Source organism: Bos javanicus, chromosome 3 (assembly GCF_032452875.1).
Source record: "Bos javanicus breed banteng chromosome 3, ARS-OSU_banteng_1.0, whole genome shotgun sequence".
NCBI lineage: Eukaryota > Metazoa > Chordata > Mammalia > Artiodactyla > Bovidae > Bos > Bos javanicus.
Genome location: NC_083870.1, coordinates 91,847,466 through 91,871,797, shown reverse-complemented (window position 1 = coordinate 91,871,797; position 24,332 = coordinate 91,847,466). Strand labels below are relative to the sequence as shown.

At 45.5% G+C, this 24,332-nt stretch overlaps 1 protein-coding gene across 5 annotated transcripts in view; it reads left to right on the top strand.

Annotated features, from left to right (window-relative positions):
- The first annotated feature begins 15,403 nt into the window (after window positions 1–15,403).
- Window positions 15,404–24,332, top strand: part of MROH7 (maestro heat like repeat family member 7) — a 54,930-nt gene continuing 46,001 nt past the window's right edge. For 4 of the 5 annotated variants that reach the window (XR_009735440.1, XM_061411826.1, XM_061411824.1 and 1 more), the window contains exons 1-2: window positions 15,404–15,605; window positions 23,989–24,023. The gene's annotated coding sequence lies outside the window, so the exon portion shown is untranslated. The remainder of the gene's footprint in view (window positions 15,606–23,988; window positions 24,024–24,332) is intronic. The other variant, XM_061411823.1, reaches the window with a different exon arrangement.

The following is a 24,332-nucleotide window of genomic DNA, read 5'->3' as shown; positions in this document are numbered from 1 at the left end:
GGCATTTCACAAGATGTACTCTGCATATAAGTTAAATAAGCACAGTGACAACATACAGCCTTGATGTAATCTTTTTCCAATTTGGAACCAGTCTATTTGTTTTTCCATGTCCAGTTCTAACTGTTGCTACTTGACCTGCATCCAGATTTCTCAGGAGGCAGGTAAGGTGGTCTGGTATTCCCTGGGCGCCGGCAAAAAAAAAAAAAAATGGGGTATGTGCTGGAGATAGCAAACAAGTTTGTGTTTAGAAAGTGCTCCTTAGTGGCAGGGCGAGCATGGATTGGCGAGAGCAAGCTGGTGGCTGAGATTGTGTGGGAAGGGGTGGGCTGAGGCAGGGGTGCAGCAGGAGAGGGGGAGCTGAGAGGTTAGGGTGAGCAGGGAATGGAGATAGAGGATGGGAAGAAAGAAGCCTCGAGGCACAGGACTGAAGATACAGGCATGAGACAGAAGGAGGTCCCCATGTGGATGGAAGGCCCTTCAGCAGGAGAGGGTGCAGGGGTGTGAGGGTAAGTTCAGCTCAGTCCACTGAGTGTGATGCCTGCATGGCCCTCCAATAATAAGTGTTCATCCAGGAGCATGGAAGGATAGCTGAAGCCTGGTAAAGAGGAAGGGAAACAAAGCTAACGAGACTGTTTATTGGAGATCAAATCTTGGTGGGGCAAGTAGAGTTGTGGATGGAGGATAAGTCAATCCTGAAGGAAACCGACCTTGAATACTCATTGGAAGGACTGATGCTGAAGCTGAAACGCCAATATTTTGGCCACCTGATGAGAAGAGCCGACTCACTAGAAAAGACTCTGATGCTGGGAAAGGTTGAGGGCAGGAAGAGAAGGGGGCAACAGAGGATGAGACGGTTGGATGGCATTACCGACTCAATGGACATGGTGGTGGTGAAGGACAGGAAGCCTGGCGTGCTACAGTCCATGGGGTCACAAAAAGCTGGACACGACTTAGCAACTGAACAACAACAGGGAGGAGAGCGGAGGCCATCAGGTCTGTCGATGGGAACAGAACCTTATGGGGGCAAAGAGTGAGGGATGGAGGAAGCCAAGCAGATGGCATGACTGGGTGCTCCTACCTGGCAAGATTGTGTCCTTCTGCAGCGAGAAGCCCAGGACCATCGCGATGGCGAATACCACAGCCGCACTGACACCGCCGACAATAGCCCACTTCCAGCACCCCTTCTTGTTGGCCATGATGACCCTCTGGGGAGAATACCCCTTGAAGGGTAGTGTCTCCTAAGGCTCTGAGAGCTGGGATCAGGTGGGAGGTAGGAGGCTTAGCAGCACCTAATTCTTTCCCTGGCAGGACAGCTCCTGCAGGCCTGGAATGTCCCAAAGACAGCTTTGGAGGCCCCGCCTACCTTCCTGTGCTCCTCCTCCTCTCTCTCCCCCAGGATCTTAACAGGTCAAGCAGAAAATCCTGCCACCTCCAAAATGACCTTTGAGCACAGTAACAGACAGCAGCAGATGTTAGATGGAGCCCACCACTGCTCTCGCCTGCTGCCTGTCTGCTCCAGCCTGAGAGTTGGGGGACTAGGGATCTGGACTGAGCTTGACCTTGCTTTCCTGAAGACCTGGAGGTTTTCTTCCCCTGCATACAAGGAGGCACCTAGTTGGTCCTTCCTTCTTTCTGCCCTATTCCAGAGAGTCACGAAGTTCAGGCAAGGGTGAGTGACAGGAACAGATTAGATGTGCCCAAGGAACATGAATTTTCCTTCCATCCCAGATAGATTATCTACCTGGGATTGAAATTGATAGGACTGGCATGCTGGCCTGGGTTGCTGCAGGCCACTCCTGAGTCCATAGGGGAGGGACTGAGTCACTGCCTGGCACAGAGGGTGTCCTACGGTCCCTGGTATAGAAAGGCAGTTAGAGATTGTCCCTATTTCAGGGACCCTGGAATTTAAATCTGTCCAAGAATCACCTGTCATGTGCATGGGGTTTGGGACTTACAGAGGTGCACAGAGAAATCCAGTAGAGCCCCTGGTTACTCTAGTGTGTGTGTGTGTGTGTAGGAGTGACTAGAAGGATGCCCAGGTAGGCAGATTCAGGGAATCTGGGAAGTAAGGAGAAGCTCAGGGGGGAATTTTGTTCAGGCCTCCTCTGGATCATCTCTTAAGAGCTGCTGAGGAAGGAATCGGATGTAGAGGTCTAGGACTCTCGGACAAAATACAAAGCTGTGAGCATCATTTCCTGCTCAAGGCAAAGAGAGAAGGGGGTGGAGGCAGACTTTGGGGACCACAGACTTCAGGGATGGTGGGGGAAAGGAAATCAGGTAAGTGCTGTGGGATAGAACCGCAAGAGATGGGGAGGACCCAGGAAGCCAATAGAAGGGTTGCTTAGAGGAGAAAGGGGTGGTCATCTGTGCCTGGAGATGGAGGCCCATAAAGACAGCAAGGCACTGCCAGACTTGACAGTAAGAGTAAGGGTGATGTTGGAGAGGGCAGTGTCCACACTCCGTTTACAGTGAGATGGTCACTTTTTTTTTGGTTACAATATCTAACATTAGACAAATCTCTTTTTTGAAAGAAAAATCTAGAAATCAGCTCTTACAATTGACTAGGCTCTCCATGTATGAACAGCCCTCACTTTTTGCCAAAATCTTGGCTCTCTGTGCACCATGCCAAACAAAAATATAGAGACAGAATTACTGAGGAGAAGGAAAGAGTGGCTTTACTACTTTGCCTGGCAAAAGGGGATCTTGAGGCTAGGGCCTCAAGAACTGTGTCCCCGTCCCTGATGAGTCAAGAGAGGTTACATAGTCAGGCAGGGGTATGTGATAAGGATCAACGCAGTAACAGTCTTCATTTCTTCTTCTGCAAAGTTTCAAAAGGGTGAGGTTGCTGGCAAGATTAGGGTGTATGCAGGACAAAGGTCCATATAGTCAAAGCTACAGTATTTCTAGTAGTCACGTACGGGTGTGAGAGCAGGACCATAAAGAAAGGTGAGCACGGAAGAATCGATGCTTTCAAACTGTGGTGCTGAAGAAGACTCCTGAGAGTCTCTTAGACAGCAAGGAGATCAAACCAGTCAATCCTAAAGGAAATCAACCCTGAATATTCATTGGAAGGACTGATGCTGAAGCTGAAGCCCCAGTACTTTGGTCACCTGATGCGAAGAGCTGACTCATTGGAAAAGACCCTAATGTTGAGAAAGATTGAGGGCAGGAGGAGACGGGGACGACAGAGGATGAGACGGTTGGATGGCATAACCGACTCAGTGGACACGGTGATGGTGAAGGACAGGGAAGCCTGGTGTTTTGCAGTTCATGGGGTCACAAGGAGTCGGATACTACTGAGAAAAGGTCTTAGGTGATCCAGTCTCCTTATCTTGATAAGCTTCTATGGTCCCTTTAATCTTGCCTTAGGTGGTTTTGTTGCTGTTCCTTCCTTAATTGGCAACTGTTCTGACAGTTGGAACCAAGAGAAGGTCATGGAGCCTGGGTCTGGCCTATAAGAAAGGATGGACATAAAGGCCTCCGTTCCTGTAAGTCCCACAGGGTGCTGCTTGCCATCAGCTTTAGAGTTGTATGCTGATTTAGTCTTTGGGATACTCTTCTGAAGGAAGCATCACTTCCGCATTTCAGATAAGGGAGCGGGAGTCTATTAGCAGCAGAGCTGGGTTATGAGCCTGGGTCTTTCTGCTCAGCAGACTGTGTATTGTCCACCCCCGGGAAGGATGCTGGTGGATTCTGAGGCACTTAGCTTAGCTGCCTCTCTCGGCTCTGTGGCCTCTGCAGGCTGTCTTTGAGGAAGAGGGACTTTATTCAGCTCTGACTTTTGGCAGGAGGAAGAGCTCTGGGTTGGTCTCTAGGCCACAAAGAACCCCATTGCCTACGACACTCCTCATGAGACAGATAATTTATGATGGTACTAAGCCCCACTCTGTGCCTGGTACCATGCTAGCTCTGGGGACCCATCAGCCCCCCGTGACATACGGTAGGAGAGGAGAACATGGGGGTTGTCAGGGGCTCCAGCATCTCTTAGGTGGAGCCACCATTCTAGAGTTGATGCTGTGGGAGTGAGCTTACAGCCTGTAAAATAAAAGATAAGCAATAGCAGGGCCTGTGAGGTTGAGCCTGATGGATCAAGAGGCACAAAGGAACTGGGAGCACAGGGGAGGAGTCCCAGCCTCCTGGGTGGACCACGTGGCTTTCAGGGGAGCCGCCAGGACTAGGGAAGAATGTTCTAGATGAGGGGGCAGTGTGTGTGGAGGGAGCAGAACATGTGGGAGAAGGACTTGCTTGGGAAGGCAGCTGTGCAGCGGGACTGGACCCCGCCGGGTGGGAGACAGGGATGCTTGGGAGAGAAGGCTGGAGAGGCTAGCAGGGCTGGGTCACCCTGATAAAGAGCTTGACTCCAACCAGGAGGGTTTGTCTGTGGGATAAGCAGGAGAGAGACAGGCTCAGCTTCACATTTTGGAGAATAATTCTGGAAGCTGCTATTGAGGAGTGGCTGGAGGGATCCCCTCCTGTCCCTAGCCCTGGGGCCATCCAGATTCAGCAACCCTCCACACCTCCCATCCTCCCATTCCCTACCACAGAGCCACATGACCTCCCAGTCCATTCCACTCAGAACCACACAGGTCCACCCAGGCCCAGCCTCTCTTTCCTGGGTTACTTCATTTACCTGGCCCCTTACAGGAAAACTGGCTTCACCTCTCATCAGTGCCAAGTCAAAAGACACAACCAAGCCAAAAATTCAGAGAAGGAAGGATTTATTATTTGTAGCATGTAAGAAAGGATACAGGTATGTTCATGAAGGGGGCTTGCACAGAGGAAAATTCTGCATAGAATTGGGGCTAATGATGACAGAATCTAAGTTTTAGTCGTTTGAAACCTTGAAGATAAGGGAAGGTCAACATCATCCCATCCTCCACCTGGGTGGAAGCCTTAGTTCTGGCAGAACTCCCTGTCAGATTGTTTACACATACCCCTTGAGGAAGAACTAGGACTCTGTTTTATCTGAACTATTGTTTCTTGAGGGCTTTTCCTTTGTTCCTACACTCCTTTACTTCCCGTAAGATCGTTGATTACTGAGACCTGTTCAAGGACAAGCATTGTGGCCAGGCTTAGGTCACAAAATGGCTTCTCTTATGTCAAGACAGTCATGCCCAGTTCTCTTTCTCGGGGCATGTCTTCCCTATCATATCTGCTATACCTTCCTCCTATATGGTAAGGATAGAAATGGAGGTCATGAGGAAGCACCCACGTTTCAGATATGGAACAGTGATCTTTAGAGCTGGTGCGGCAGGGAGTTCTTCCCACTGTGCCCTGAGAGAGGGAGTGGGGATATACAGCCTAGAGGTACCTCGGTGAGGAAAGATGACTGAGTGTTCCTAAACAATCAACACTCACCAGTTGGGGCCCCTGAACCACAGGGAGAATATGACATGGATTCCTCTGAGGCATAGAATCTGGGCGCAGTGTTAAGGCCGTGGGAGAAGAAATGACCAAGGCTAAGGCATCTGGGAGGCTTCCTGGGGGAGGTGGAATTTGACCTGGACCTTGAAGTTTGGGTCCAACTCTTATATCCATACTTGACTACTGGAAAAACCACAGCCTTGACTAGACAGACCTTTGTTGCCCAAGTAATGTCTCTGCTTTTTAATAGGCTATCTAGGTCAGTCATAACTTTTCTTCCAAGAAGTAAGCGTCCTTTAAGTGAGATGTGGGAGTTTGACTATAAAGAAAGCTGAGGGCTGAAGAATTGATGCTTTTGAACTGTGGTGTTGGAGAAGACTCTTGAGAGTCCCTTGGACTGCAAGGAGATCCATCCAGTCCATCCTAAAGGAAATCAGTCCTGAATATTCATTGGAAGGACTGATGCTGAAGCTGAAACTTCAATATTTTGGCCAGTTCTTTGACGAGAACTGACTCATTTCAAAAGACCCTGATGCTGGGAAAGATTGAAGGCAGGAGGAGAAGGGGACAACAGAGGATGAGATGGTTAGATGGCATCACCGACTCAATGAACATGAGTTTGAGTAAACTCTGAGTGTTGGTGATGGACAGGGAGGCCCGGTGTGCTGCAGTCCTTGGGGTTGCAAAGAGTCAGACATGACTGAGTGACTGAATTTACTGACTGAAGGTTGGATAGGATTTCTTAGGGAGAAATTTCCCCTAAAAGAAGTGATCATTCTTTCTTTAAAAATAGTTTCAGCAAGCAGTTTTAACTGGTTGCTTTCATTCAATTCAAGACTTTTTTAGTGCACATTTATTACCAGAATTTTGGCTTTTTTTGGTGGATGTGTTTAGTGGCTTAAAGAGCACATTTTTAATCTTCCAGTCCCTCTAGGCCAAAATCAACATAAGGTGTGGCTGAGTTTCTTTCTGAGGCCCTAGGGGAGAATCTGTTCCCTGGTCTTTTCCAGTTTCTAGAGCTGGCCTGCATCCTTGGTTCTTAGCCTTATTCCTGTATTTCCACAGCCAGCAAGGTTGGGCATATTAGCATCTCTCAGTCTTACTTTCTTCTGCCTCCCTCTTCCACTTAGGACCTTTATGGTTAAATTAGGCCCACCCGGATAATCCAGGATCATCTCTCCACTTTAAGGTTGGCTAGTTAAAATCTTAATTCCATCTGTAATCTTAATTCCTTTTGCATATAAAGTAAGGTCACGGGTTCCAGGGATTAAGATGTGGCTGTCTTTGGGGGGCCATTATTCTACCTGCCATGGCAAGGGTTAGCTTTTATTTCCCCTTTTTATTTTATTTTGAGCAGCAAGGCAATCAACAGACTCTTTCCTCACGCCAAAAAAGAAAAGAAAAGCCAACTGGTGTTCACAACTATCATTGTAAATTTGTAATAAATCACTCAAAATGCTTAGTTTCCAAGAGAAAAGTGGTTACCGATTCCTAAGAATGCAGCGTTGAAATGATTTCCTGTACTTAGAGGCCTCTTTCCTGTGAAAATTGCCCGCTGTCATTTCATATCCTTGGACTCTGTGGACTCACATTGTCCTGAAATCCCTTTAGAGGGTGACTGTCCAGGAGGCAGGATCTATAACGTTAAAGGACATTCAGTTCACTTTTACTGAGCACCTACTCTGTGCCACTTACTGTGTTAGATATTGGGGATAGAGACATCAGTATGGCACAGCTGCTGCCCTAATTGGATCATATATTGTTTTTAAAACCAAACACTAGTAAACTAATAATATATACATATTGTAGATTTTGAAGAAAAACTAAAGGTAGTAAAAAAGAGAAAGAAACAACAATAATACTGCCATCCTGGGAAAGTTATTGTTAAAGTTGTGATGGATATTGTTCTAGATTTTTTCCAGGCATATGTAGTATATAAGCTTTAAAACCAAAAAACAACCTTCAAAAAGAATTCTCTTGTAAAACAAAATTAAAAAACAAGGGAACAAAAAAAAGGAATTGTCTTGTGATACTGTTCCGTATCACATCCCAACATTTATCGTACTTGTTCGGTTTTAAGGTAGTATCATCTGCCGCAGAATATTTAAATTTGCCTGTTTAAAGAAGGCTGGAGTTCCACGGCTCGTGGGAGATGGCACAGCTCAGTGCACAGGCTCTGGGCTGCCTGTACTTCCTTCTGACACCCACTAGCTGTGTGACCTGGGGCAGTCACTTCACCTTTCTGTATCTCAGTTTCCTCATTTATTACCTTGTAGGGTTGTCGTATGGGTTAAATGAATAAACACATGCAAATCACTCGGGACAGTACCTGGTACCAACCAAGTGCTTGATAAAGATGATGTGTTGTTGTACATGTGTGTACATAGTTTATAAAATATGAGTTTGTAATCTGATTTTTCCCCACATATATAATATGAGCATTTCCCTATATGATTACATTTATCATTAAAAAAAAAAAAACCAATTTATTTATTTGGTTGCACTGGGTCTTACTGGTGGCCTGCAGGATTCCTGTCTTCTTTTAGGCATGTGGGATCTAGATCCTTGACTAGGGATCAAAGCTGGCCTGCCAAGATTGGGAGTTCAGGGTCTTGGCCACTGGACTATCAGGGAAGTCCCCCAATTTTCCCTTTTAATAGATGCATAAAATCTCATTCAATGGCTGTTTCCCTAGTTTATGGAACCATTACCTTCCATGTTGGATACCTGGATTGTTTACAGTCTTTTGTTAATAAGCAAATGCTCCAATGAGCCTCTCTGGCCATATTCCTGATGGTGTTCTAGGCCTGATTCTCAGAAGTAGAATTGCACATTTTTAAGGCTTTTGGAATCTGCTGTTAAGATTTCATTCCCGAAGATTTACATCAGTGTGGAGCTGCATGGTTGGGTGGGGTTTCCACTGGGGGAGAGGCAAAGAGCAAGTGGCATTCCAGATAACCAGCAGGATGACCCAAGGCTCAGAAGGAGGGAGCACAGGACATCCTAGGGGAACTGGGGGGAGGCTGTTAAGTCATGAGGTTTGAGTGAGCCTGTGGTGGGGCAATAAGGCTGCAGGGCAGAAAAAGCCATCTTTGATTCACTGGTGATGGCAGGCTGTGGTGTAGCATGAATCAGGAAAAGGTTAACGGAAGTAGGGAACCCAGCGAAGAAGCTCTTGTTAGAAGCCAGACAGGGACTTCCCTGGTGGTCCAGTGGTTGCGAATCCACCTCCCAGTGCAGGGGACAGAGGTTTGATTCCTGGTGTGGGTACTAAACTCCCACATGCCGTGGGGCAAGTACACCTGTGTGCCACAACTAGAGAAAGCCCACATGCCACACACACATACAAAAAACAAGCAAAAGAGGAGATCTGAATTGGGTGTGAGGAAAGGGGAGGATCTGTGCGTATTTTCATCAAAGAATCTTTTGGACCTGAAAACTGACACCACGTGGAGGAAGGAGGAGAGGGAGGGAGGAGGCAGAGGCTTTGCTGGAAGGTTTCAGCCTGTCTCTTGGAGAATCAGGGACCACTGATAGAAATAAGAAAGCTGGGAGGAGGAACGTGTTTTGTGGGAAGAAGATTCAAGACATGATGAGTCACATCCGGTATGTAGATGGTGAACAAGCTGGGGCGGGAAGCCCAGGGATGGGGCTATGTTAGTCTCAGCCCAGGGTGTCTGTAGATCCACTCCTGGCTCTTCCCTGGCCCTGCACTGAGTTCAACCCTGCCCCCTTGTCTGCCTTCCAGCTGCGTCAGCCAAGGGGTGGTACTGGCAGGAGTAGTGTTACCAAAGGTGTGCACTGAGGGGTCCGGCTGCTCACCACTCAAAAGACAGTAAACAGGCCAGGTTGGTGGAAAGGAAAGTTTGTTTATTTCAGATGCCGGCAACTAGGGGCGGGGAGGGTGGCAGACAACTATCCAAAGGCCAACTCACCCCCTGACAAGCAGCGGGGGAGAGCTTTTATAGACAGAGTTGGGGGAGGGGGTTACATGCAGAAACAGTACAGTCATCTCTAACACTCATCTTCAAATTGGTCATCTGACTACCATCATCGCATCATCTTGGTTGTCTTAGGTACAGTTTATCTTCAGTTCAGGGGTGCACTTGTTCCCATTTCTTTGCATCAGTTCTCAGAATTGTGGCAGCTCCAGGCCTGGGGACAGTCTGGTCATCATATAATTAACTTCTCTGCCTGGTGTTCTGGTATCTATAAGACAGCTCACAGGATATGGCTCAGAATATTATCTATAGCCTTTGAGAAAGAACTGAAATTCTTGGGCTCATAAGTCATATGCTTAATGACTACATTATTGTTATTTTGTCTCCTTTGACTGTTTTCCTTTGTTTCAGCATTTCTCACTTCTCTGATTAAACTTATTCTCTGACTAAAGTTTTGCACAGACAAAGGGCAGACAGAGAACATGGTGGGGGTTGGGGGCAGGAGCCATAAGGTCCTGCTCCGTTTCAGTAGGCGGGTGGGAGAAGGGAGAGACAGTCTGTCTTGTCATCCCTTTCCCTCTGCTTAAGGGAACATGTCTAGCAATGAATGGCTCCTACGCCCACTCTGGCATCCCTGCCTCCTGCTCATTTGGCTCCTCAGCTATCACCACGAAACTGTTTTCTTTTTAAAATTATTTTTTGGCCAAGAGGCATGCAAAATTAGTTCTCCACCCAGGGATCGAACCTATGTCTCCTGGAGAGGAAGCAGGAGTCTTAACCACTGGACCACCAGGGAAGACCCTGCTTCTTCTGTTTTAAACATTACCTCTGTTTTAAATACATAGTGTGGTTTCTTGTTTTCCAGGATGGACCCTGACTGAGCCAGGAGTCACAAACATGGATACCATAATTAAAGGAAGGAGTATGGATAAGGTCCCAAGTGAGAGAGGGGAGACCCAAGCCTAGAATCCCAAGGGACACAAAAGTAAGGTGCTGGGTGTGGGGGTGGGTAGGGGGAGGATGGGAACACTGAAAGGGACACGAGAGAAAAAGAATCTGGGGCAGGGAGAGAACCAGCAGAGTGAAGTGCTCCAGAGAGCAAGGAAGGAGGATTCCTAAGTTTGAGCATCATAAAGCAGATGCTCTAGGGAAGGCAGAGAATGAAGATCGAGGACAAGACTTTCAACTCAGCCATATTATCAGAGGCAGAACCCCAGTGGAGAGGAGGTGGCAGAGAACAGATTAAGTGTTAAAGAACAGGGCAAGAGTGAGGTTTGGGAGGACAAAGTGAGAGTAAAACATTTCTTCAGGAAATACTTACTGAAGTATTGAAATACTTGCCAAGTATATTTGGTACCACATATGGGCCAGGCCTCAGGTACCTGGTGTGCAAAGATACATAAGATGTGGTCTCTGTTCTTAAAGCATTCTCAGTGCAGAGAGGGAAACAAGTTTCCAGAGATTTGTAGCACACTATAATACAGTTCTGATCTATGCTGCAAGAGCAGAGAGAAAGTCCTGAGCTGTGGGGAGGGGCCCAAGGAGGACTTCCTAGAGAAGGTACCACTGGCTTTTGACAGATAAGTAGAAGTCATGCAGATGGAATGGGGATGAAAGGGAGGAAGAAAGCACTCTGGATGGAAGCAACAGCCTGAGAAAAGGCAAAAAGGTAAGAAACGTTACTGTGAGTTTGGGGGAACCGCTGTGTTGCTAATGCAGAAACTGTAGGAGGAAATGGTAGGAGATGAGACTGGGAAATGATTCCAGTGGAATAATTTCCAGTGGGAGCCAGAGGCAGTGGGAGATTCACTCTGATGTGCTAAAACAGAATAACAGACACCCTGGAATCCTGCATGCAGTGACAATATTTTCAAGAATGAGGATGAAATATTTTTTGTAAACAAAAACTAGAAGAGTTTATCACTAATAAATTGTTTTCTAAAATTTTTACTTGTTTATTTTATTTTTGGCTCTGCTGGGTCTTCATTGCTGCATGTGGGCTTTCTCTAATTACAGTAAGTGAGGGCTACTCTTTGTCGGGGTGCACGGGCTTCTCTTCTATTCTCTTGTAGCTGAGCAGGGGCTCTAGGGCACACGGGTTTCAGTGGCTGCAGCTCCTGGGCTCAGCAGTTGCACTTCCTGGGCTCTAGAGCGCAGGCTCTGTAGTTGGTGTGCAGGGGCTCATACTCTTGGACCAGAGATCAAACCTGAGTCCCCTGCATGGCAGGCTGACTCTCAACCCCAGGACCACCAGGGAAGTCCCATCACTAATAAATTCTTATTGAATTTATTAGGGCTATTCTTCAGGTCTTTCAGGAATGGCTCTAGTATTCCTATATTCTTGCCTGGAGAATTCCATGGGCAGAGGAGCCTGGCAGTCTCACAAAGACTTGGACACGACTGAGTGACTAAAACTTTCACTTTTCATTCTTCAGGCAGAAGGAAATTGATCCCAGATGGAATATCTGAGATTAAATTTTAAAAAATGATCACTATTGAATCAAACTTGGGTCCGCTCGCCCCCTTGTGTGCAGTAAAGCCAATCTCCTGACACTGGGTTGCGGTGAAGGAAAGTGCAGTGTCTGTTACCTGGCACCGAGCAAGGACTTTAGGCAGTTAGTGCTTAAAAGACCCAAACTCCCCAATGGCTTTAGGGAAAGGATTTTAAAGACAGGGTGAGGGCGGCAGATGGTGGGGTGTGTGGTCAGCTGGTAGACATTCTTCCGATTGGTTGATGGTGAGGTAGTTGGGGGTCAACATCATCAACCTTCTGGTTCCAAGCAGTCTGGGGTCTACATGCTTGTGGACAGCACACAGTTAACTTCTTCCACCTGGTGGAGGTTTCATTCTCTGCAAAACAGCTCCAAGGACATGGGACAGGATATTATCCATAGCCCTTGAGGAGGAATGAAAGGTCCTTGACTTTGTTTAATGTGCTCAGTCATTCAGTCATGTCTGACTCTTTGCGACTCCTTGGATTGTAGCCCACCAGGTTCCTCTGTCCATGGGATTTTTCCAGGCAAGAATACTGGAGTAGGTTGCCATTTCCTCTTCCAGGAGATCTTCCTGACCCAGGGATTGAACCCTAGTCTCTGTGTCTCTTGCATTGGCAGGCAGATTCTTTACCACTGTGCCACTTGGGAAGCCCTTTGTTTAATGGCTAAACTTATTATTTTGTCTTGCTTGACTTTTCCTTTGCTTCTGCACTTTCTCATTTCTATAATTAAATTTATTATTTGGAACTTGCGTAGGCCTAGGAGGCTAAAGACACAGGTGAAGGAAAAAAACAAGAGACAGGTGAAGGAAAAGGAGGGGATGGTTCTGTCCCAGGAAGGCCCGATAGAGTCCTGCTGCTTACATGATCAGACAAAATATTTGTGGAGTAGTGGTTAAATCTGAAGATTCCCAGGTGGCATTAGTGGTAAAGAACACCTGCCAAGGCAGGAGATGTGAGAGACCTCCTTTCGATCCCTGTGTCGGGAAGATCCTCTGGAGGAGGGCACAGTAACCCACTCCAGTCTTCTTGCCTGGAGAATCCATGGACAGAGGAGCCTGGAGGGCTATAGTCTATAGGGTTGAGAAGAGTCAGACTTGACTGAAGTAACTTAGCACACATGCACACACAGTGGTTAAATCTAAACATCGATTGCATAAAACCATGATATCTAATTGCTGCTGTTTTTCAATTGCTAAGTCATGTCCGACTCTTTGTGACCCCATGGACTGCAGCATGCCAGGCTCCTTTGTCCTTCACTATCTCCTGGAGTTTGCTCAAATTCATGTACATTAAGTCGGTGATGCTGTCTCACCATCTCATCCTCTACCATCCCCTTCTTCTTTTGCTCTCGATCTTTCCCAGTATCAGGATCTTTTCCAATGAGTTGACTCTTTGTATCAGGTGGCCAAAGTATTGGAACTTCAGCTACAATACAATACAAGCTGAAGCTGTAGCTTCAGCTTCAGCTACCAATACTTCTAATTGGTAGGATTTAAACATCAGAATAGGACTAAAATAAAAGATAACAATGGTATGTAAGTTGGCTGATTAGTGTTAAACTCTTCTGCTGTCTCTTGTTTCTTGATTTTTCTGAAAGAGGATTGCAGATAACAGTATTATCTGTTATATTTTGGATATTTTGGAGTATAATTTTGGATTTTTCTATTTAAAGTATGCACATTAAAATGGCTAGAGTAATTGTAAGGAATAGACATAGAATATGTAAATTTCATACAAATAGAAAAGGGGGGGAAGGAGTGAGAGAAGAAAGGCAAAATCAGTAATCCTAAAGAAAGGAAAAAAGAAAAAATATTAAAGAGGAGAGATTCTATTGTATTTCCAGTAATGTCAAGGTAGCTCCTATCAGACCAACCCCCTAGAGATAACAATTATGAACTTTGGACAAAATATGAAGAACAACTAACTACCTGGAGGCTCTGGAAAGAGATTAAAAGGAGGAAGAGACTGGAAGAGAGCCAACATTTAGAAGAAGGGACAGCCACCACATGCAAAAACATATAAAAGCTCACAAACTTAATATTGAATCAAAGAAGCCAGAAGCAAAAGGGTTTGTAGTGTATAATCCCATTTGTATAAAGTGTAGAAGCAGGCCAGTCTAAAAGACCTGTAAGAAATCAGGCTAGCAATTACCCTTGGTGCAAGAGATCCTGACTGGAGGGTTTCTGGGATCCTGGTAGTTCCTGTTTGTAGATCTGGGTGCCCGCTACACGGGTGTGCTCTCTTGGTGAAGTCATCCAAAATTGACTTGGTTTGTGCAGTTTTCTGCCTGTATATCATGCTTTGTGTTAGCCATTCAGTTGTGTCCTACTCTTTGCGACCCCATGGACTAGGGCCCGCTAGGCTCTGTCTGTGGAATTCTCCAGGCAAGAATACTGGAGTGGGTAGCTATTTCTTTTTCCAGGGGATCTTCCTGACCCAGGGATTGAACCAGGGTCTCCCGCATTGCAGGAAGATTCTTTACCGTTTGAACTACCAGGGAATGTGACATATATATGATGCTTTAGTGCATACTTTAAAAGTTGAAAAGGAAGCAGAAACAGGGTGGATAGGCAAGCAAAAGCAGACTCTGAAGAGACCAGACCAGGAGCATGGACATGACCTGGCTGCAGAATGCAGGTGGCTGGCAGAGGGGAGAGCCTGTCCTGCAGGACACTACTGAGAAGACGGGCCAGAGTCTGGGCGTCTGACATTAAGGCCCTCAGCCAGGATGAATGGGGTGGAGTTGGGTGACAAACTTTGTTTTCTTGGGCTCCAAAGTCACTGTGGACGGTGACTGCAGCCTTGCAATTAAAAGACGTTTGCTCTTTGGAAGAAAAGCTATGACAAACCTAGACAGCATATTAAAAAGCGGAGACATCAACTTGCAGACAAAGATCTGTATAGTCAAAGCTATGGTTTTTCCAGTAGTCATGTACGGAGGTGAGAGTTGGACCATAAAGAAGGTTGAGCGTTGAAGAATGGATGCTTTTGAATTGTGGTGCTGGAGAAGACTCTTGAGAGTCTCTTGGACAGCAAGGAGATCAAACCAGTAAGCCCTAAAGGAAATCAACCTTGAATATTCATTGGAAGGAGTGATGCTGAAGCTGAAGCTCCAATACTTCGGCCACCTGATGTGAAGAGCCAACTCATCAGGGAAAAGACCCTGATACTGGGAAAGATTGAAGGCAGGAGAAGGGGATGACAGAGGATGAGATGGTTGGATGGCTTCATCAACTCAATGGACATGAGTTTGAGCAAACTCTGGGAGATGCTGAAGGACAGGGAAGCCTGGTGTACTTCAGTCCATGGTGTTGCAAAGAGTTGGACCTGACTTAGTGACAGAACAACAACAATTGAGTTGCAGGGTGAGGGGATTTTATGAGAAGACTTGAATGCCAGGTGAGGAAGTCAGACTTTGTCTGAGCTAGTCTGAGCTAGGTCATTTCCAGGCCGTGGTGGAGGGGCTGAAGATGCCTCCTTCTTAGAAAGGACATCTCCCTGCTTCTTCCGACTGTGTAGGCATAGAAGGGGCCTCATTGGCTGGGAACTCTGAGTCATGGTGACCTCACAAAGACTGCAACACCAGAGCTGGGGGTGGGGGGGGGAGCCTAGGTAAGCAGAGGGGTGGCTCTGGGAAAGTCCCAGGGGTGGGGGCAGCCACCACAGCCTCCACAAGGCAGTTACCACCTTGACCCCACCCCACTGGGTAAAAGTCTCCCTCTGGCTGTAATTCCACTCTTAGAACTTCGTACCTTTGACTTAAGGCTGAATTTTCTGTTACCATGTGGATGCCCCAGGTGGAGGTAATGCATTGAACTTTACAACAGTTGCTTAAAGCTCATGGACAAAGCATTTAGGCTAACAAGTTCTGAGAATACGGTGGGTGGGAGTCTGGGGGAGGAGAGGGAGAGTGAGATCCAGGGAGGGAATACCACGGACTAGGGGGAGAGGGTGCAGAGAACTGAAAGCCAGACTTGGTCTTTTTCTCAAGGCCACCACCCAACCATCACCCATAGGGAGGAAGGGACAGTGAGGATGGACATTTACTGGGGGAACTGCTGGGGGCCAGATGCTATGAAAATTCCTATGTGCATTATCACATTTTATTCTCTATACTTATCTCATGAATTGAGCATTAAGATAGTCATTCAGTGTGGGGAAGCTTCCTTCCCTGACTCACACCTCTGGTGAGAGAGAGGGCAGGTTTTGAATTCAAGTTCAGCTGACTCCAAAGCCCTGGATTTGTGCATTATAGCTGGGCATTAGGAGAGATGTGTTGTTTTCACTGGACTTTCCCTGTAGGATAGAGGGTTTCCCAGGTGGTGCTAGTGATAAAGAACCTGCTTGCCAATGTAGGAGACATGAGATACAGGTTCAATCCCTGGGTCAGGAAGATCCCCTGAAGGGGGTGGGGTATGGCAATCCACCCCAGTATTCTTGTCTAGAGAATCCCATGGACATAGGAGCCTGATGGGTTATAATCAATGGGTTCGCAAAGAGTCAGACACAATTGAAGTGACTTAACACATCACAGAGCCTAAGAGCGGCAGAGGGAATAAGGAATGAGAAGTGGGAAAATGTGGTCTCACTGAGTGACTCATACCTTGGAAATCTCTGGGATCCTGTAGGGAAACTTGTGAGCTAAGTATACCTGGGTTTGAATCCTTCCTCTGCCACTTGCGGGAGGCTTTGTAAAAATCTACTTATGTCCCCTGAGCAGTCTGAATTGACGTGCCAGTAAATGAGGATGATGGTACCTGTCTTGAAGAGTTGTCATTCATTCATTTCCTTATTCTGTTAATGTTTTCTGAATCTTCTCTGGGTACTAGGCATTGTCTTGGGAAAACAGGGGTAATAGATATCCACGAAGCTCATTTTCTAAACTGGAGACACACAGGTAAACAGAGCAATTCTCTGATACAGGTGATCACACGAGGAGGGCACCTCAGCCACATTTGAGGGTCCTAGGAACATTCCTAGAGGAACAGAAACCTAAACTGGCATCTGGAATGTGACTAGATGTTAGCCAGGGGAATGATGAAGTGGTGGGCAGTCTGGGGGAAGTCTTCAGGAAGAGGAAAGGGTATTTGCAAAGGCCCCATTGGAAGCACCAGAAGAAGTTTGAAAGGGGCTCAGGCATGTGGCTTGGAAAGGGATGGATGTAGCTGAAGAGATGGAGGGTAAGGCCTGTGGGCTGAGGCTCTTGGCAAATGAAACACAGACGTCAGATTGAAGGTCCGAGTGTCTCCACTTGTGGCCTTTCCATCAGCTTTGTGATTATCACTTTGGGGAGGAGTGGAGGGGCTTGATAAATGCTTATTCCTGGGTCCCCTCAGAGCTACAAAGTGGAATTTCTAAGGGTGAAGCCTGAGAATCTTTTTTTTTTTTTAATCAGTTAGCTGTTATTTTTGTCTGTGCTGGGTCTCCTTTGCTCTGAGTGGGCTTTCTTTAGTTGTGGCGAGCGGGGGCTGCTCTCTAGCTGCAGTGCTTGAGCTTCTCATTGCAGTGGCTTCTCTTGTTGCAGAGCACGGCCTGTAGGGCTCTGTGGGCTCCCTCGTTGTGGCTTGAAGGCTTAGTTGCCTCGAGGCATGTGGGATCTTCCCAGACCAGGAATCAAACCAGTGTCCCCTGCATTGCAAGATGGATTCTTAGCTACTGGATCACCAGGGAAGCCCTGGGAATCTGTCTTTTAGAAAATATAACCCACACCCCCACAGTCTAAAAAGCCATGAAAAGTCACCGAGGGGTTCTAAGAGGGGGATGGCATGGTTGAATTCACACATATTTTTCCTTTATCTGTTTTTTTTTGGCCACACTGTAGCATATGTGGGATCTTAGTTCCCCTACCAGGGATCAAACCCATGTTGCCTGCAGTGGAAGCAGGGAGTCTTAACCATTGAACAGGAAAGTACTGTCTAAGAGTATCTTTATTTCCCCTCATCCTTGAAGAATGACTTTGCCAGTTATAAAAGTTGTGGTTGACTTCTTTTCTTTCAGCACTTAAAAAATGGGTACCACTTCTTGCTGGCCTTCATGGCTTCAGATGAGAAATCTACTCTCATTCAGATTAGTGTTCTTCTATAGGTAATTCTCTCTGATTGCTTTTAAGATAATTTTTTCAATGCTTTTAGTTTTCAGAAGTTTAATCATGATGTATTTTGGCATGGGTTTCTTTGGGTTTGTCCCATTTTGGATTTTCTTATCTTCCTGAATCTGTATGTTTATATCTTTCCTTAAGTTGGGAAGTTTTCAGCCATTTCTACTTTGGAAATTTTCAACACTTTTTCTCTTCTCTTTTCAGAACTCTGATGATACGAATATTAGATATTTTGTTTTGTTCCACAGATACCTGAGAATCTGTCCAGTTTTATTTCAGTCTATTTTGTCTCTGCTGTTCAGATTAAGTAAATTTTATTAGTCTGCCTTCAAGTTCATTGATTCTATCTTGTTATCTTCACTTTACTATTGAGCTCATCCAGCAAGCTAAAATTTTTTTCAGTTATTGAATTTAAAAATAATTTCTATCTTAATTTTGGTTACTGTATTTTTAAAATAACTTTGATTTCTTTGTTGGGATTTTCTATTTTATCATTAGTTTCAAGAGGATTTGTACTTGCTTGTTGAAGTATTTTTATGGCTGCTTTAAAGTCATTTTCACAAATTCTGACATCTGTTTCATCAGGATGCTCTTTTCCTAGTCTTTGGTATGACAAGCAATTTTTTATTGTGTCCTTGACATTTTGGATATTATGTTAAGAGATTCTTGAGCCTATTTAAAACTTTTATTTTAGCAGGTTAAGGTTTAGGGTGTAGGTTCTGGGCTACTCTGCTGGACCATGGTTTCAGTGATAGCTTCTAGAGCACTAGCCTGCTTTGTTCTTCAGCTATTGGAGCTCCTGTTTATTTGTACTGCTGTTATCTGCAGGGGAATGAGGCACTTCTCTGGGCCAACTGTGTCCCTGTGGGGCTCAGGAGCTGTGGGCCCTAGTCACTTTTCTGCCTTTCAGTGGCAGGCCCATGATACAAGGCTCTACTCTCACTGCCACTGCAGATGGATTAAACTGCTGCTGCCCTGGGCATGGAGTAGGGAGTGGGGCTCCCCCCGGGGCTCGCTCTTTGTTGGGCTTCTCTTTCTGGTCCTTTGGTCAGAGAAAACAGGGTTTTCTTTTCTTGCAAGTGTGTTTATGCTCTTGGCAGATCTGTGTTACAGGCCTCTCTGGTACCCAGTCTGGAATATATGGGAGATAAGAAGAAAACCCTAGAGAACTCACCACCTTGTCATCCCTCCAGCCCTGAGGTTTCTAACTAGTCCACTGCCTTCTTTCTAGATTTGAGTCCTTTTTTTGGTTTGTTTTTGGTTGTCTGTTGAACTATTTCCAGGATATTTAGTTGTATTTACAAAGGAAGAGCATGGAAAAGTGAGTCTATGCCCTCTTGTCTGTTCAGTTCACTTCAGTTCATTGGCTCAGTCGTGTATGACTCTTTGCAACCCCACGGCCTGCAGCACACCAGGCCTCCCTGTTCATCACCAAATCCCTCAGCTTGCTCAAACTCAAGTCTGTTGAGTCAGTGATGCCGTCCAACCATCTCATCCTCTGTCGTCCCCTTCTCCTCCTGCCTTCAATCTTTTCCAGCATCAGGGTCCTTTCCAGTGAGTCTATTCTTTGCATCAGGTGGCCAAAGTATTGGAGCTTCAGCTTCAGCATCAGTCCTTCCAATGAATATTCGGGACCGATTTCCTTTAGGATTGACTGGTTTGATCTCCTTGAAGTCCAAGGGACTCTCTCTTATCTGTTACATGCATTAAAAAAAAAAAAAAAAAAAAAAGCTGTTGTACAAAACACATAGCATAGAATTTACCATCAGTGACAATTGGTACCTTTATAATGTTGCACAATTATCACCATTATCTAGCTTCAGAATATTTTTGTCACTCCAAAAGGAAACCCCATACTCATTAAGAAGTCACTTCCCATTCTCCCATTTCTCCTGCTCATGACAGTCTGTCTGCTTTAATCTGCTATTAATCTCTCTAGATTTGATTATCTAGATAGACCATATAAATGGAATCATACCATATGTGATTTTTTGCATCTAGCTTCTTTCACATAACATAATATTTTCAAAGTTTACCATATTTAGCATGTATCAGTACTCAGTTCTTTTTATGGGTAGATAATATTTCATTGTGTGGATATACCATGTTTTTTTTTTTATCTGTTTACCAGTCAATGGACATGTTGGTTGTTTCCACATTTAGCTCTAGTGAATACTGCAGCTGTGAACTTTTGTGTCCAAGTTTTGGTTGGAACATCAATTTTCAGTTGTTTGTGGTATATACATAGGAGTGAAATTGCTGCATTATATGGCCATTCTAGTTTAACTTCCTGAGGAACAGCCAGGTTGGTTTTTATAGAGGCCACATAATTTTCATTCCCACCAGCAATGTTTGATGGTTCCAATTTTTCTATATCATTGCCAACACTTGCTATTTTCTATTTCTTGAAATTATAACCACCACAGTGGGTGCGAAGTGTTATCTTAGTGTTGTTTTGATTTACATTTCTCTAAAATCACTGCGGATGGTGATTGCAGCCATGAAATTAAAAAACGCTTACTCCTTGGAAGGAAAGTTATGACCAACCTAGATAGCATATTGAAAAGCAGAGACATTACTTTGCCAACAAAGGTCCGTCTAGTCAAGGCTATGGTTTTTCCTGTGGTCATGTATGGATGTGAGAGTTGAACTGTGAATAAAGCTGAGTGCTGAAGAATTGATGTTTTTGAACTGTGGTGTTGGAGAAGACTCTTGAGAGTCCCTGGGACTGCAAGGAGATCCAACCAGTCCATTATAAAGGAGGTCAGTCCTGGGATTTCTTTGGAAGGAATGATGCTAAAGCTGAAACTCCAGTACTTTGGCCACCTCATGAGAAGAGTTGATTCATTGGAAAAGACTCTGATGCTGGGAGGGATTGGGGGCAGGAGGAGAAGGGGATGACAGAGGATGAGATGGCTGGATGGCATCACCAACTCGATGCAGGTGAGTCTGAGCGAACTCCAGGAGTTGGTGATGGACAGGGAGGCCTGGCATGCTGCAATTCATGGGGTCTCAAAGAGTCGGACACGACTGAGCGACTGAACTGAACTGAATGACTAAAGTGTTCTACTCAAGTTGTTTGCCCATTTTTAAATTGGGTTGTTTATCTTTTTGTTGTATGTTGTAATATTGTTATTTGTTATTCTAGATACTAGATCTAATTAGGTATATGACTTATAAATATTTCATCCCCTTCTGTAAGTTGTCTTTTCACTTTCTAATAGTGCCTTTTGATACACAAGTTTTTAATTTTGGTAATGTTCAATTTATCTTTTTTTTTCTTGTTTCTTGTGATCTTGGTGTCATATCTAAGAAACCATCGCCAAATCCAAGGTTATGAGGATTTATCCATATATTTTCTTCCAAGAGTTTTACAATTTTAGCTCTTATATTTAGGTCTTTTGTCCATTGTGATTAAAGTTTTATATTTAGTGTGAAAGAGGCCAAATCTATTATTTCAGGTGTTGATTTCCAGTCATCCCACCACCATTTGTTGAAGAGAATATTTTTTCCCCGTTGAACAGGTTTGGCATCCTCGTCAAAGATCAGTTGACCATAGATGCATGGATTTATTTCCTGACTCTCAGTTCTATTCAATTAGCCTATATTTCTATCTTTTTGCCAGTACCATACTGTTGAATGCAATTTTAAAGGAAGAACTTTGTGCTCAATTTGGAAAATGGTTTGTTGGGAGCAACCCTTATGCACAGGGATCCTTGTTGAGAGGGCAATTCCAAGACAGAGTCCCAAAGCAGTGGGAGCCGTACTAGGGTTTAGCAGTGGTGATGGAGATATGAGGAGATACTTGGGGATTTTTCTGGAGCCAGAATTAGCAGAACTTGGCAAAATTTGGATTCAGCAAGTCAAGAAGAGTATAGTCAAGGATGATATTGTGTCTGGCTTGGATTATGGTTCCAGTGCCTTGCAATGTAAGAGAATAAGAGGATCTGATTTGGAGGAATGATGGCAAAGTCTGTTTGGATTTTCTAGAACCGAGGTGCAACAATGTCAGACGTGTGTGCGTGCATGTGTGTATACATACTCATACAAGTGCCTGACACATTCCAGGCCCATACATCTGATAAACATGTTCTCAACGAGGAACTGGAAGATCCACTGATAGTTCCTCTTTCTGAGAGCCCCAGAAACCCTTACCAAGGGCCTGGAAGGTTTCATAAAGGTAGAGGAGAAAGGATGGGAACCAGTCAATGATTCTCAGTCTCTGATGGGGCTAGGTGGTTTATGGCCACCCTCTGTTCTCCTCAACGGGGGCTCCAGGACCTGGGGGCAAAAGCCAATAAGCAGCTGTATAGCAACTTCCTTTAGTTCCCCTGGGTCCCACCTCAACAACCACCATCTTCCTGATGCACAATATCCCTTTGGTGGAGGATAAGATGTGGGCTGCCTACCTAAGCTCTGAAGACTCACCTGTGTGTTGCAGGGTGGAGGAGGAGGATTGAGGAAATAGAAGAAAGTGAGGGAGATCTGCTCTTTTCTTCTGGATGAAGGAGGGTCAGCCTGGCTTGAGACCTATGGCTTTTTGCCCAGTGACCAGTATTATGCATTTATTGTGTCAGAGGAGTAGAGCTTATGTTCTTTCACAGGTTAAACCAGGTAGGCCTTCCAAAATCCTACTGACCGCATCATAGGCTGTACCTGACTCAAATTTTTTCCAGGTTGAAAATGCCTCCTTTTGATAAATATGACATGTGTTTGTGTGTGTATGTGTGTGTACAGAGAGGAGAATACGCGAGGGATGATCCAGGGTATTTTGGAGCCCTGAGGCTTTTTATAATTTTGAGGCTCCTGTTTAAGTAGAAGACAAAATTATGAATACAAAATTATGTACAGGCCCTTTGGAAAAGAACAGTATGAGCAAGGAGCCTTGAAATTTTAAATTTCATTAGCTTCAGGGTAAAATCACCTCTGGTGTTGATGGTAAGTGAAACTTCCTTCCTCTGAGGCAAGTTGCAAAGCTCTGCATGAACTGCTGGCTTGGGGGTGAAGGAAGGTCCCACTGGGCTCTAAGTACCTTACTCTGCTCATAATGCCTCACAGAGAGTAACAGAATGAGTAACTAATTTAGAGAAGACCTTCAGTGGGCCAAGTGGGCTCCATGCCAGATGCTGAGACTTTAACCACCCTGCGTGGCAGGCTTTATGTTCCCCATATTAGAGACGAGGAGGATGGGAGTGGGGAGTGTCTCTTGCCCAAGTTTGCTGACACTAGTAGGAGGATGAGCTGGGAATTGAACCCAGGACAACATGACTGTGAATCTGTATTTTTTTCAAAGCCAAGCTATAAGGTGCACAGCAAAATGTATGGTATGAGTAAATGATTTAGTGAATGAGTTAGTGCATGAATGAATAAGAAATGATATGTGATGAAATGAGCTAGCAACGGAATGGATGAATGAATGAAGAAGAGATAAAAGGATGAAATAACAAGCTCATTTATTGAACGTTTACTGTGTTCCGGGTGCTGTGCTAGACTCCTTTCTATTTTATGTATTTATTGTAACGTTTGGCCGCGCTGGGTCTTTGTGGCTGCGCGAGGGCTTTCTCGAGTTGTGGCCAACAGGCACTGTGTTCTAACTGCAGAGTGCGAGGTCCTCATTGTGGTGGCTTCTCTTGCTGCGGCGCGCGGGCTCTAGGGCAGGTGGGGGTGCTAGACTCTTGTGGATCTTGTGGTTTAGCGAGGAAACCAGATATTGTGTGCCAAGAAAGGGGAAGTGGACAAAATGCCCTGGGAACTTACAGGTGGACCTCACCTGTCTGGGGGACCTGGAAGGCTTGTAGCATATAAGCTGAAATCTGAAGGGGTGAAGCTGTAGGTGTTAGCTAGGGAAAATGACTGAAGAAGGATGTTTAGCCTGTGGAGGGCCAGACTTGGGTGTGTGACTTGACCTCCCCTTCCTTAAGCATACAATGGAGTAAGCATATCTAACTTCTGGGTGTGTATGTGTGTGTGTGTGTGCATGCAGGGGGATTTTGTGAGCAGAAGTGTGTGCCTGGCCTTTAGACTTTGCTCAGTAAGTACCAAAAAAGCCACTTTTGCCTGACTTGATCTCCTTTCGCATCTCCTCACAGGGGCCCAGTCCTGCTTAAGAACACCATGCATGCAGGTGAGCTGTCCCTACGGTTCCCATAGGGAGGGAGGCCCAGGTGTGGGGGTGGGGCAGGGTAAGGTGGGAGAGTTTCCTCCTTTGTCTAGTCTTTCTGGAGTGGGATGGGGTCGGGGAACTGGGGAGTTCACCCAGCAGTGAGGTTGCTGGGCTGAGACAGGCTCTGCTTTGGATGATATGCTCAGGTTCTCCTCCATTTAGTTTGCCTCACCCAGAACAAACTGTTAAGGGCAGTGGGCATCTCTGCCAAGGCTCCTTTGGGCATCTAGTGCCACAGCCATTCACAGAGTAGTTCTTGCAACTTAGGGG